Source organism: Hemicordylus capensis, chromosome 4, assembly GCF_027244095.1.
Source record: "Hemicordylus capensis ecotype Gifberg chromosome 4, rHemCap1.1.pri, whole genome shotgun sequence".
Taxonomy (NCBI): Eukaryota; Metazoa; Chordata; class Lepidosauria; order Squamata; family Cordylidae; genus Hemicordylus; species Hemicordylus capensis.
This window is the reverse complement of record NC_069660.1, coordinates 40,476,825-40,490,023: the sequence shown is the minus strand read 5'-3', so window position 1 is coordinate 40,490,023 and position 13,199 is coordinate 40,476,825.

Sequence of the window (13,199 nt, the reverse complement as noted above, 5' to 3'; positions counted from 1 at the left end):
TTTGGTTTTAGGGTGAAAGTTCATTTGGGGATGGACACTGAAATAATTCCTGGCTAGGAGGGGGGGACATAAAATTATGCATCTAGAAGTGTTTTTGCTTCCAATTTTGCTACTGAACAACTGCTGTTTTGGCACCATTTCACCCCTTGTTTAGGGAACCTTTCATTATAAAGTAATCATAGCCATTCAGGAATCCCATGATATCATTATACTACAACTAGTATGATGAATAATATACAGTTAGTTGGATTTGGCTACATGTTGCTATCACTGAGGACAAAGAAAGCTAATTTAACATGAGCACCGTGCTTCTTTGCAAGGTCACATGGGTGATCCGAGCCAATCAGAAACAACAAATTATTTTGTCTTATTTTTCAACATTTTAATCTCACCTTCAAAAGAAAAAAGAAATTCAAGGCCACTAGTAAAGCCTAATCAGCAATGCTTCTTGTACAAGTGAACACTTTCATATTTTTTTTGCTATAATCAGATCATAAGGGTGCATCCCCCTGCCAGTTCATCAAAATTGACACTGGCTCTTTAAGATGTTAGAGATGGTGTTCCAGTGCATCGACCTTTTGCACCACCTATCCTAATGACCACTAGGGGCATTGGGAGCAGAGGTAGTTAGTGAGGGTCTCCTTACCTGTCCCTGCTTGCCTCCACTCTATGACCCCTGTTTTGAATCCTCAGGTTCTTCCTGTAGTGAGTCAGCCCTCTTCCTTTTCTCCCAGAGAGAAGATGGAAACATCTCTCTCTCTCTCCCTACCTATTCATTGGGGCTATTCTCACGACCAACAAAAATCAGGCTAGCAGAGGCTAGCCTGATTTCTGCTGGTCGTCAGAACCACCGGGATCACAGCCAAGCCTGGTGGTTCTGGAGCAGCTAACCCGCTCCTGTAGCCCACCCCTTAGCCCAGGTTTGCGGAGCGAGCGCTCCGCAAACCCGGGCTATCTGCTTGTGAGTAGCCACGGCGCGGCTCTGCGCTGCGGCTACTCGCGTGTAGACCCCCAGCTGGGAGGCTTAAGAGCAGCCTCCTGGCGCGGGGGTCTCCCCAGTATGCCCTGCGCACTCATGCAGGGCATACTGGGGCTTCCGGGGGCCACACGGCCCCCGAGGTCCCCAGCCCCTGCCAGCTCCGTTTCGGAGCCGGCCATCATGTGGGCGGCCGATCTGGCCACCCAGGGCTCCCTGCCTGCTTGTGAGCGGGGAGAGCAGACTTAGCCTGCTCTTCCCGCTCACTTCCCCAAACCAGGTCTCACGGATCGTGAGACCCGGTCCATTGTGTAGCTGATAGATAGGATAGGTTTTTCCTATCTCAAATGTACTTCACCAATAAATCAATTTGGTTTAGACTCTGCAGTGATCTCCATGCATGTTTCTTAAATAGCTGCAACAACTAAACTCTGCACTCTGTAACTGGAGTGTCAGCTTCCTTGGTGCTTTGATAAATAAGCACAATCCCCAACATACAAAAGGTCTAACTAAACCATGTTCATCACTCTCTACAATGCAAAATTAACCCAGAGGCATGCAAGGTCATGCCTCCTTACATAGCACTAAACAAAGTGGAGTTGCAAAACGTGAGCTTCTAGTGTCCTTAGGCTGTTCCTTTGACAGCTCCATGAAGGTTGCTACCATCACTCATAGTAAAACTTAAGGTTCTTGCATAACCTCATAAAGACGGAAGGAAGAAACTTAAGAACAAGCAATGGCATTAATTCAAAACTCAACAGGGTATCATTTAAAAGCCTGGCCAAAAAAAGAAATGTATTTTCAGGGCCTCTAGAATGGTCAAAGGAATAAGGACATAAGAACAGCCCTGGTGGATCAAGCCCAAGGCCTATCTAGTCCAGCATCCTGTTTCACAGAGTGGCCCACCAGATGCCTCTGGGAAGCCCACAGGCAAGAGCTGATGGCATGCCCTCTCTCCTGCTGGTGTTTAGAGGCAGCTTGCCTCTGAGGCTGGAGGTGGCCTATAGCCATCAGACTAGTAGCCACTGATAGACTTGTCCTCCATGAATTTGTCTAAGCTCTTTTTAAAGCTATCCAAGCTAGTGGTCATCACACATGCCATGGCAGAGAATTCCATAGATTAATTATGTGCTGTGTGAAAAAGTACTTCCTTTTGTTGGTCCTAAATTTCCTGGCAATCAGTTTCATGGGATGATCCCTGGTTCTAGTATTTTGAGAGGTGGAGAAAAATTTCTCTCTGTCCACTCTCTCTACTTCATGTCTGTCACATATTGTGGACTTTTGGACTATTATTTGACAAGTACGTCTTGTTTTAATGGACCAGATAGGCACTGGAGGGGGAAAGTGTGGTTTTTATCAACAGCAGGTCAAAATTCCTTGGTTTACATACTGCTCAAGGGAGCATGGGCTTGAGCTTGGCAGTAAGGGCTCCATGCATGGAGTTGCGCAATGACATGCCCACTATTTCCAATGGGCATGTTGTGCAACTCTGTGCATGGAGTCCTTACTGCCAAGTACCACTATCCTGCGACACTGCCTCCTAGTAACTGTTTATATGTGTACTAGTATTTTTAAGCCCGTTATAATAACGGGCGCTAGCTTTCTTTTCCCCCTTTAAGCTTTCTTCATATCTTTTGCCCTTTTGTGTGTGTGTCCCTGTCTCTCTTCCTTTCATTTCTTTCCTTCCTTTTCTTGCTTTCCTTCTTTTTTTAATATGTTTTATTTTTTACCCGCCTTTAGCTGTGTGTGGGGGGGGCATTTTTCAACTTTGCTATTGGTCGGCCGGGGAGAGGGGGAGGGAATGGTGGCTGTGGGCGCTTTTTATTTTTCCCCTCTTTTGGCTCTTGGGTGGGGGACGTTGTTTGGGGGGGGTGCTTGTGTGCGACACAGAATGGCTCTGGGCTCTCCAGAATGGTGACCCCCCCTCCACATGATTAAGGGCCAAATCGGCCCATGTAAATGCTGCTGTGGCCACTACCGCCGCCCGCCCGCCCGCCCTCCCAACTGCCGAGTCCTCCTCATCCCCGGCCCGAGTCAGTCGGGCGATGAAAGTCCTTAATTTGATAGGGAGAGAGGAGCTTGCAAGCAGAGCTCCTCTCTCTGCAAAGCCTCTTCCCGAACTGGCGCTTTGGACGCAAAGGACGCAATAGGTGTCCTTTGCACCCAAAGCGCCAGTTTGGGTAGAGCCTTTGCACAGAGAGGAGCTCTGTTTGCGAGCTCCTCTCTCCCTATCAAATTAAGGACTTTCATCGCCCAACTGACTCAGGCCGGGTAAGGTGGATTCGGCAGTTGGGAGGGCGGTCAGTGGCCGCGGCAGCAATTTCGGGGTAAGGAGGACTCAGCAGTTGGGAGGGAGGGCGGGCAGGTGGGTGGGCGGCGGCGACCGCGGCAGCAATTTTGCCTGTGGGGCCGGGAGAGGAGGACTCGGGCAGCTGGGAGGGCGGGCGGGTTAAGGGCAATTTTGGCCAACACAACATGGTATTTGAACACTGGTGTCAGCAGTCGTGTCTCCCTTGGACTGTTCTGGGCCTGCGCTTCGCGCAGGCCCAGAACAGCCCAGGGAGACACGGACGCAGACCCCAACGTTCCAAAGGCACGGACACTTACTTAGCTCTTTATTATAGAGGATAAGGGCATGGATGGTTCTCAAGCCACCCATGTTCCTTTGCACAATATGTAAGCCCTTATATGGAATTCTGGGTATCAATCATTTCAAAATCATTATGCTGCAGCAGCATATGCAATGGCTTTGCATACATGCTGGAAGAATGTGCCATGAATACTTAAGACATTATGACATTTTAGAGTTTGAATTATGCTATGTTATGTATGCTATGTTATGTTTGAATTATTATGTTATGTATCCATTAAAAATCCCAGTTATTTATCTATTTATTTTATTGTACAATTTTTATACCACCTTTCATAAGACATGCCAAGGTGGCTTACAAAAGTTAAAATACAACAAAACCCTATAACATCATCAATAATAAACAATAAAACTAAGTTTGTGAACCACTCAGGGACTTTTTTGTATGGAGCGGTATAAAAATGTAATAAATAAATAAATATCAAATTTAAAACCTTAAAATCAGTTAAACAGTAGAAACCATAAAATACAATCAACCCCCCCCAAAAAAACCCCACCTTAAATACCTGGCAGCTCCTAAGGGGTAGAAGCCTGAACAAATAAAAAGGTCTTTAGTTGTTTTTTAAAAGAAGCCAGATGTCAAAGAGTGGACATTCACTGGGAGAGCATGACAGAGCTTGGGGGCAACAACAGAGAAGACCCTGTCTCACGTGCATGACAATTTAGCCTCTCTCAACATCGGCACACGGAGCAAAGGCCCCTCTGACAACCTTGCCAGGTGGGCAGAAACCCTTGGAAGTCCTTCAGGTATCCAGGACCCAAACCATTAGGGGCCTTAAAGGTAATAACCAGCACCTTGAATTGGATCTGGAAACAAATTGGCAGCCAGTGCAACTCTTTCAAAACAGGTGTAATAATATGCTCCGAGTGAGCAGTTCCAGAGAGAACCCTGGCAAGTGCATTCTACACCAATATTCTGTATTCTTAATACAGTGGTAAGTTCTTTTGTATGTTCAAATTCTCCACAACTAATCTCTAACCTTACTAAATCTGAGGAAGTATGGGATGAAATGTTTTAGGATAAACTGGGTATTTCAGATTTCCCTTTGCTGAACTATGTGTCAAAATATGTTGAAAAATGCTAAATAAGCTCATAATTGTGCAATTATTATTATTTTTATCTTCACAAATGCTGGCTTCATATTGCTTGAAATTATGTCCTGTTTAGCTCATATAGTAGTTTCTAGCCTAAAGGATATATTTTGCCCTCCACCAAAGTGATGTGAAAAACAAAACAAACAAAAAAAAGATGGAAAGAGCCTGAGGAAATCAGTTGAATGGCAAAAAGAAAAAAGGGGGAAAACACCACATACTGTAAAGATGCTGAAGTTATGAATCAGTGTTTCCCCCCTTCATATATCTGCAATAACCATAAATTGGGGGGTGGGGGCAAAGAGAGAACATATTTTCTTTGCATATTTTATGACTGACAGATTTGCAAGTTATTACTGATTTGGAAGTGAATATTTAGCACTATGATTTTTTTATTTTTTTTTTAAACCATTTCATTTCTTCAACTGTCTGTGTAGTTTGATCTCTCGGGGATTCCACGGAGAACAGAATGGAGACCAAACTCTTCTTCCAAACACTTTCTATCTCCACAGGCAGAGTGATGCTTACTCTAGGGACAGACTTGCTATCCCCAAAGAACACTTGCAGACAAATATATCCAGTGGGCCCAATTTAATTGGATTGCTCTTCCACACAGCATAAGATCTGGAGACAGATTCTCTAGTACTAGTTCAGAGAGGTGAACTGTATTGTATTAGATTGAGGAGGGAGGCAGACAGTGGTATGCATATTTGCTGTTTGCGAAAGTCTAAGTGGGGGGGGGGAGGAGAGAGAGAGAGAGCACCCCTCCCAGACCATGAAGTCTCCATCCTTGGTCCCAGGATGAAAACAAAGCCAAGAAATCAAGAATAGCTATTTTAATATTTGCATTCTTTAAGATCTTATTACTGATCAACACCCCAACTGCAGCTGCATTGGTAGAAGAACATTTTTTGTCACACAAGAGCAAGGGGTGATTTCCAGCAATTTCCCCTTCCCCCTGTAGCTCTCTGTGCCTCTGGAATATGTGTCCCTGACGGTTGTATATAATACACAGGATACATTACATTCCAGATGGACAGTTGCCTGCAGAGGGAGGGGAAATAGCCAAAAACCAACCCTAGCCCTTTATATAACAGAAAACGTGTGAAATTAGTCCTGATGTCAGCCATTTTTGCTGCTCAATGCAGTCCTCGGCATCCTGACTAATGCGGCACTTACACACTGAACGTAGTTGTGCTAGTGAAAGAAGATCACGTAGCTGCACAAAGTCACATTTTAGTCACAAAGCCACAGTATTTTTAGAATTGCCGTGATTGAACAAAAAATCCCCCTTAAAACGTTTAATGGGTGCCACAGGTTCCATACCTGTTGCTCATGCACAAACATCTAGCACCAGATCTAGACTGCACAAAGTCACATTTTAGTCACAAAGCCACAGTATTTTTAGAATTGCCGTGATTGAACAAAAAATCCCCCTTAAAACGTTTAATGGGTGCCACAGGTTCCATACCTGTTGCTCATGCACAAACATCTAGCACCAGATCTAGACTTAGTGCAACTAGCTAGCGCAACAGCCTTGCAGAAGTGCAGTGTTAGGATGTCAGCCACTGAGTGGGAAATCTGGAAGGGGGCAATGCACAACCCTGTTCCAGGACAGCAGCAGCTGTTAGTTCATGCTACTGCTGCTGCTGCTGCTGCCCTATTCTGATAGTCCCCTTTGCTGCAGGAGCACTATGACTTCTGATAAGACAGTGTGCTTACAATCAATGTTCCCTCTAACAGGGATTCCCAAGTGTGCCATGGAGTCGGTGTCAACTCTTGGCGACCACAGAGCCCTGTGGTTGTCTTTGGTAAAATACAGGAGGGGTTTACCATTGCCTCCTCCCTCACCGTATGAGATGATGCCTTTCAGCATCTTCCTATATTGCTGCTGCCCGATATACGTACCAGTGGGAATTCAAACCGGCAACCTCATGCTTTCTAGGCAAGTCATTTTCCACTGAGCCACTACTACAACTCCCATAATCCCCAATCAAAAGCCATTGCAGCTGGGGATTCTGGGAGTTGTAGTCAACAACATCTGGGAATCTCTCTTAGAGGGCACACTGCTTACAATGTGCATAAATGTGTACTAAAAGGCTAGGTGTATTTATTGAGTGATTGATTGATTGATTTGATTTGATTTGATTTCTATACCACCCTTCCAAAAATGGCTCATGGTGGTTTACACAGAAACATAATAAATAAATAAGATGGATCCCTGTCCCCAAAGGGCTCACAATCTTTTTTAAAAAGTGTTAAATGAAATTAAATTTTCATTTAATTATGAAAAGGCATTTCTGCTCCAATATGGAACACTCAGGGCAACTCACAATGGTCACAGCATAACAATAAAAACAAGAATGCAAATAAAGAAATACACAACAGAAAAATACACCACCCCCAGGGTCAGGCCAAAATTTTAGGGGCTCAGGGACAAATGTTCAAACACTCAGCAGCTCAAGGTCTTTAACTTGGACCAAAATATTATAAAGAAGTGGGACAAATAGATCTCCCAAGTCAGGATATTCCAAAGCCAGGGTGCAGCAACAGAGAAGGCCTTGTCCTGTATTCCCGCCAAACTGTGTTCCTATCAAATGAGTGTAGAGTTCAGAACAGCAAGCCACCCAGAGATTTGTATATGGGGCATTATAGTAACATAAGGAAGGAAGGAAAGACATTGTAAGTCTCCAATACTTTGTCACCCAAACTAAAGCCTATGGCTTTGCCCATGAAATTGCTCTCCACTTGGGAAAATGGGAAGCTTGTAACATATGAATCCAAAGGCACCATGGCCTCTGCCACTGGTCTTGGAGAGGAGGTCAGGTGAGGTCAGGAGAATCAAGAGCTTATAAGCCTGTATACTGAGGAACATTTAAAGGAACTAAAATATTTACACGAATACTGGGCTGAAACCAGCTTTCCCCATGGTCTAGTTCTTCCTGTAAATGGACTTTAAAAAAAAAAAGCTGAAGCCATTTGGTTTTATTCCAGCAAACTGAGAAAAGGTACAGATTTGTAACTAAAATGAAAAAAAAAGAAAAGAAAAGAAACCCATCAGCCTATAACAGAGTTTAGGTGCCATTAGTGTGCCATCTGTTGATTATATTTTGCCTGATATTTCTGTTCCACACTCATGTTACTGGCAACTTATGTTTGATTATTTACACTTCTGGTTTATCATTTTTAAAAATGGATTGTGCTGTGACTGTATGTGCATGGAAAGGGGAGAGAGGTTATTATTAGTAGAATAAGCATGGTCTTCCATTCCCCCACCCCCAACACCTTAATTAGTTTTGCTCTGGGAATGTGTGGACATATTTTTCTCCATACATCTGCCACCTTGTGTTTATAAAATCTCTAAGAATATATATAAAGAATATGAGAATATATATAAAATATATTTTAAAAGAAAATATACATTGATTAAATATTTTAATCAGGCTTTTAATTTATAGATTTAAAGTTTTAATTTTAGAGTTTTATCTATCTTTTAAATCATTTCAATTGGGTTGTTTGTTTATTTACCATTTTTATATACCACCCAAAACTTATGTCTCTGGGCAGTTCACAACAAAACATTACAAATAAAAACAAACTTAAAAGTTTAAAATATTACAATAATTTGAAATTGACTTTACTCTGGCCACATTCACACATAATGCGAAATCACAGTTAAATGGGGCAGAGGTTGAATGAATGAATGAATGAATGAATGAATAGCTTTATTACAATCATAGATCAGACATAAACACAACAAATTTTAAAACATTCAGATAAGAAATCTGTCATACAATACACCAAACAAAGTAAACGTTTTATGGTAAGATCTAAAGGGTAAAAATTAATTGTTGGCGGATCTTAATAGCAGCTACACAAAATTTAGCAACCTTGTGTGTAATAGATTTCTTGTCTGCAAGGAGAAGTGTGATGTAAAATTCATCAGTTCAGCCGAGGTAATGTAATAAGGGAGTAATAAGACTACATTGACTGCCATTATGAAAGGAACAATACAGCAACACATGGTGGATGGATTCAACCTCACCAGAACCACAAGGGCAGATTCGACTGGCCAGGGGAATTTTCAGAAATTTCCCATAAAAAACTGCTGATGGTAAGGCATCATATCTTGCTCTAAGGAACACTCTCTGATGGTAGGGAAAAGAGAGTGACAATAAATAACTGGCTGGTTCCTGGCTGAGATCGACAAGGCTCCCTCTTATGGTCTGCAGGATGACACTTAGGTCTTATTTATTTATTTATTTATTTATTTATTTATTTTTAAATTTATGCCCCACCTTTCATTAAGAAAATCTAAAGGCAGCTCACAATAAAACTTAAAAACACGATTATAAAAAACCCACATTAAAATATTGAGCTAAAAAGTATAACAACATCTGATTTAAAATAATAATAATAAATTAAAACACAAGCATTAAAACAGTACAAAATACAAGAAGCAGCAGTGGAGACAATCATATAAAAGCCTGGGTAAAAAGCCACCATTTGATATGTTTTCTAAAAACTGTGATGGAGACTGAGGAGTAGATACCCACCGGGAGAGCATTCCAGAGTCTGGGGTGCAGTAACAAAGAAAGCCCTGTCCTGAGTGCACAACAACCTAGCCTCCCTCATTGTCAGCACCCAGAGCAGAGCCCCCTCAGATGACCTCATCAAGCAGCAACCCTTGGGAGCAGGCAGTCCCTCAGATACTCCAGGCCCAAACTGTAAAGGTCTTTAAAGGTCAGTACCAGCACCTTGAATTGGACCCGGGAACACACTGGCAGCCAGTGCAGCTCTTTCAGAATGGGTGTGATGTGCTCCCACCGGGCAGCTCCAGATAAAACCCTAACTGCTGCGTTTTGCACTAGTTTCAGTTTCTGGATACTCTTCAACAGCAGCCCCATGTAGAGCGTGTTACAGTAATCCAGCTGTGACGTGACCAAGGCATGGGTAACCGTGGCCAGATCTGCCTTCTCGAGAAAGGGACGCAGCTAGCGCACTAGCTGAAGCCATGCAAAGGCACCCCTGGCCACCGCCTCCACCTGAGCTTCCAAAAGCAGAACCGGGTCCAGTAGTACCCCCAAGCTGCGTACTTGCTCCTTCAAGGGGAGTGCAACCCCATCCAGAACCGGTAAAATCTCCTCATCCTGATTGGCTCTCCTACTGACCAACATTACCTCCATCTTGTCTAGATTCAATTTCAGTTTATTAGCCACATCCAACCCATCACGGCCTCCAGCCCCCAATTCAGGATATCCACTGCCTCCCTAAGATCAGGTGACAAGGAGAGATAGAGCTGAGTGTCATCCACATATTGCTCACAACTCAGTCCAAGTCCCCGGATGTCCTATCCCAGCAGTTTCATGTAGAAGTTAAACAGCATGGGGGACAAGACCAAACGCTGCTGGATCCCACAGGCCAATGGCCATGGAGCCAAGCAGTAGTCCCCCAGCACCACCTTCTGGACCCTCCCCCCAAGAAAGGACTGGAATCACTGCAACGCAGTACTTCCGATTCCCATACTCGAGAGGCTGCCCAGAAGGATACCATGGTCGATGGTATCAAATGCTGCTGAGAGGTCCAGCAGAACTAACAGGAATACACTCCTCCTGTCTATGCTTTGGATTCCATCCTCTGAAAGCCAATTTCTAACCTTAGTGCAGCATTAGAAATACATCTGGGGGCCTGAGCAGAGCTCTTATAAACGTAGACTGGACAATCTCCAGTGATTTGTAGTTGGAATAGGGGCCCAGTTGTGCACTGTTAAGAAGTTGGGCTAGTGGTTTGGCAAGGAACAGCTTTAGTGCTGTGGGAATAACCTCTCCTCCTTTGGAGTGGAAAAATCTCAGAATTGCTGATATGCTCCTTTAAGCCTGTTGGACAGCATAGTCCATGTGGGCCTTCCATGACCCTGTGGCATGAAAGACCACACCCAAGTATTTAAAACTCTCAACCTGTTCAATCTGATGACCCTCTATAAACGATTTACATTTCTTAGATGTTTCGGCAAAGACCATCACCTTAGATCAGAGGTTGCAATTCATGTACATCCAAATGTGTGAAACCACAGTTTCATGGCAAAAGCAACCTGTGGTTTGCCTCACCAAACTCCAATTTGAAACTGTGGTTTGTAGTGAGATTCACCACCCCAACCTGAGGTTTTGTGGCGGCAGTGTTATGTCCAAATGTGAATGCCGCTATAACTGCGGTTTTGTGTTGTTTCTGGAACTATAATCATAGAGAGGGAGGCCCAGACCCACTAGGGATTGTGCCCACTCCATGCTTGCAGTGCTTCTCACTGGGCGCCTCTCTGAGCACTTGTCCCACCCACCCCCATCTCTGATTTAAAAAAAACAGTTGCCTGGTGAAAGGGATGCTGCCACATTGTAAGCCTGTCAAATGGGAAAGTCACATGGGGGGACATGCCCTCTTCCTACTCTGTCCCTTGTTCCCTGCTCCTGACATAAAGATATATGTTCACAAGCACATGCACTAGAGATGGCAACATAAACAGGGCAAACCCATTAGATAGTAACATATGGCAGGGCGGCAATACCTGAGGTAGGGTTTAAAAGGCACCCCCACGCAGGAATTCTTGAATGGCTCAGATCTACTTTTCATACAATGATGTTGGGGAAGCAGGGTCCAGCCCCTTCCCCTTGACTTAACACATTCAGTCCCTAGGCTCCCTCATGAGAACTGGGCAGCAGGATCAGCATTGCCTCCAGTGAAAGGAGAGATTCCTCATATGTGATGAAGATGGATGCTGCTCCTAGCAGACTGCTCTCTTATGAGTGTGGAAGGCCATGGGGATACCCCCTCACAACTCATAAGAAGAACCATCGGGAGGGGCAAGGGGGATCAGGCTGAATCACTAATAATGTGTGACAAAAGCCATTCTCCCATGGACTACTCTCTTGAGAGTATTAGGCCATGGAGACATGCATGAGGGCCAGGCAGCAGATGCTACCCTGCCTGGTTGCCCCACACAACCAGGAAATTGTGGAGCCTGGTTGCTCTGGACAACATTTGCAGGGAGGGGTACCCCAGCAATACCTCTCCCTGTCTTGGTGACTGCCACAAAGAAGCAGTCAAAGCAGGCCCTCTGCTAGCCCATAAGCCCATTTGAAAATATCCTTTATTCCTGCCCAGAACTGTGACACCACTCTCCTGGGATTGCAGACGACCAGGGCTCCCCCCTCCAGCAACTCCCCATGGTGGCAGATCTGCGTATGGAGTGACACTGGTCGAAACCTAGGAAATTTGGATGAGAGTACGGATCTATCTTTGGTCCCATTGTTTCCCCAGTCTGCCCACCCAGCAACACCCGGGCACATGGAGCATCAAATTCTCCTTTGGGTGTGTCAAAGGCTTCCCTGGAGAGGAGACGGTCACTGTGCAAAAGTTCTATCATTAACCAGAGAGAACCAGGGTGGGCGTACAAGTGGAGTCCCATTTTTGGGGGATGGCTCAACTCATGAGCATAAAGTCTGATGGAAGATTCTCAGTAGAGTGAGAGGATTAATACCTAGGCAGCAAGATAACCCAGGGGTAGCAGTGTGGTTTAGTCTCCATGGACTGTTTTGCCAGGGTAAGTAATCACAAGAGCATCCTTGGTCACAACAGGCCAGACCCCAGAATATTTTGCCCTCCCCCATACACATGCCCCTTCCTAGAAAATCATCATATTCCCTTACCTTTCCTGAGTAACAGAAAAATAGTGCCCCTGAGCATCCCCCTACCACCAGAAATTGTGCTTGTGCGAGACTGTTTTGTTGCAGGGCTCTTACAATAGTGGCTGTGCAATCATTGTCAGATGAAGAGCTCACATGGCATTTAAAGGGATTTAAATGCCCGTTCCCTGCTGAGGGTGGACAAGCCATTCCAAAAAGGCATGTTCATGCTTGACATGCCCCCTTGAAGATCACTGCCAATGGCTGCCGCCCTGCAGATGTTCTGCCACCTTTCCCACAGTCTGGTGACACGAGTGCTATGGAGCTTGCTGGGATACGGATTCGGCAGACCAGGAAGTGGGAGAGACTCCCCTGCCCTCAGTACTGAGTTTGCCAGGCTATGGTTGGATAAACATCTACAATGTGATTCATGGTTAGAAAAGTTAACCACGGGTTCAGCAACCTCCGCTTTCATGTTATGTGTGAATGCAGCCTCTGTCCTCCTTTCTTGCTTTGATTCTTTCCTATATAGACACATAATGTCACATTGAAATCCAAGTCTCACTGAGGAACTGCTGTCTTTGGTGGAGGTAGGGTCACATAAGCCCTATCTGGACATTACATTTAGCAGAGTCTATATCTAGTCACATGTTATGAGCAATGCATAATATTGAATGCATGTACAACAGTGCACTTCCTATCTATATCCTGAATTTCAAGGGGCTAGTACCCAGGTTCAGCTTTAAAATCAATGTACATACAGTTGTTCACACAAAACATATATATGTGCATAAATATCTGAGCA